The 2,338-nt window shown below is 32.8% G+C and overlaps 2 protein-coding genes across 5 annotated transcripts in view; one reads left to right on the plus strand and one right to left on the minus strand.

Annotated features, from left to right (window-relative positions):
• LOC106470482 (zinc finger protein PLAGL2-like) overlaps nucleotides 1-2,338 on the plus strand; it is a 33,437-nt gene that overhangs the window by 21,284 nt on the left and 9,815 nt on the right. The window lies entirely within an intron of this gene.
• Nucleotides 1-2,338, minus strand: part of LOC106470484 (protein aveugle-like) — a 50,144-nt gene that overhangs the window by 13,040 nt on the left and 34,766 nt on the right. The window lies entirely within an intron of this gene.

Here is a 2,338-nt window from a genome sequence, read left to right on the forward strand (position 1 = left end):
ATCAGATGTGCTGATTAAATCAGCTACAGTTAAAGAATCTGTTACTGCCTACACAAAAGCTGATCTAAAATGGAGATTCACTCTAATCAGATGTGCTGATTAAATCAGCTACAGTTAAAGAATCTGTTACTGCCTACACAAAAGCTGATCTAAAATGGAGATTCACTCTAATCAGATGTGCTGATTAAATCAGCTACAGTTAAAGAATCTGTTACTGCCTAGATAGAAATTGATTCAAAATGTAAATTCAATCTATTGAGTTGTACTGATTAACTCTCTTAACTGCTACAGTTAAAGAATCTGTAAATGTTTAGACAGAAACTGATCTAAAATGGAGATTCACTCGAACAAGTTGTTCTGATGAACTCAGCTACAGCTAAACAATCTGTTACTGCCTAGAGAGAAACTGATCTAAAATGGAGATTCACTTTAACTAGTTGTGCTGATTAACTCTCTTAAAAGATACAGTTAAATAATCAGTTACTGCTTATAGAGAAAGAGATCCAAAATGGAGATTCAGTATAACCAGTTGTGCTGATTAACTCTATTATCAACTACAGTTAAATAATCAGTTACTGCCTAGACAGAAACTGATCTAAAATGGAGATTCAGGCTAACCAGTTGTGCTGATTAACTCTATTATCAACTACAGTTAAATAATCAGTTACTGCCTAGACAGAAACTGATCTAAAATGGAGATTCAGGCTAACCAGTTGTGCTGGTTAACTCATCTACAGTTAAAGAATCTGTTACTGCCTAGACAGAAATTGATCTAAAATAGAGATTCACTCTAACAAGTTCTGCTGATTAACTCAGCTACAGTTAAAGAATCTGTTACTGCTTGGAGAGAAACTGATCTGAAACGGAAATTCACAATAACGAGTTGTGCTGATGAACTGAATTACATTTAAAGTATCTGTTACTGCCTACACAGAAGCTGATCTAAAATGAAGATTCACTCTAATCAGTTGTGCTGATTAAATCAGCTACAGTTAAAAAATCTGTTAGTGCGTAGATAGAAATTGATCTAAAATGTAAATTCAATCTAATGAAATAAACTGATTAACTCTCTTAAGAGCTACAGTTAAAGAATTTCTTACTGTCTAGAAACAAAATGAACTAAAATGGAGATTCACTTTAACCAGTTGAGCTGATTAACTCAGCCACAGTTAAAAAATCTGTTACTGCTTAGACATAAACTGACCTAAAATGGAGATTCACAATAACCAGTTGTGCTGATTAACTCTCCTAAAAGCTACAGTTAAATAATCTCTTACTGTCTAGAAAGAAACAGATCCAAAATGGAGATTCACTCTAACCAGTTGTGCTGATTAACTATTTTTACAGCTACACATAAAGAATCTGTTACTGCCAATACAGAAACTGATCTAAAATGGATATTCACACTAACCAGTTGTGCTGATGAATTCTCTTAACAGCTACAGTTAAAGAATATGTTACTGATTAGACAGAATTTGATCTAAAGTGGAAATTCACTATAATCCAGTTGTGCTGACTAACTCTCTTAACAGCTACAGTTAAAGAATATGTTACTGATTAGACAGAATCTGATCTAAAGTGGAAATTCACTATAATCCAGTTGTGCTGACTAACTCTCTTAACAGCTACAGTTAACGAATATGTTACTGATTAAGGACACAAGATGATGTAAAATAGAAATTCACTATAATCCAGTGGTGCTCATTAACTCTCTTAACTGCTACAGTTAAAGAATCTGTTAGTGCTTAGACAGAAACTGATCTAAAATGGAGTTTCACTCTAGCCAGCTGTGCTGATTAACTCCGCTATAGTTAAATAATCTGTTACTACCTAGACAAAAACTGATCTAGAATATAGATTCACTCTAACCAGTTGTGCTGAATAACTCAGCTACAGCTAAAAAATATGTTACTTATTAGACAGAATCCAATTTTAAAATGATTATTCACTCTAACCAGTTGTGCTTTTAAATTCTTTTAACTGCTAGTTAAAAAATCTGTTAATGCTTAGACAGAAATTGATCTAAAATGTTGATTCACTCTAACAAGTTGTATTGATTAACTCTCTTAACATATTCAGTTAAAAATCTGTTACTGCCTATACAGAATCCAATCTAAAATAATAATTCTCTCTAACCAGTTGTGCTAACTCTCTTAACAGCTACAGTAAACGAATATGTTACTGATTACACAGAAACTGATGTAAAATGGAAATTCACTCTAATGAGTTGTGCTGAATAACTCAGCTATAATTAAAGAATATTTTACTGCTTGGACAGAAACTGATCAAAAAAGGAGATTCATTCTAACCAGTTGTGCTGATTAACTCATTTACAGTT

This window comes from Limulus polyphemus, unplaced genomic scaffold (assembly GCF_000517525.1).
Source record: "Limulus polyphemus unplaced genomic scaffold, Limulus_polyphemus-2.1.2 Scaffold4031, whole genome shotgun sequence".
In the NCBI taxonomy this organism is placed as follows: domain Eukaryota; kingdom Metazoa; phylum Arthropoda; class Merostomata; order Xiphosura; family Limulidae; genus Limulus; species Limulus polyphemus.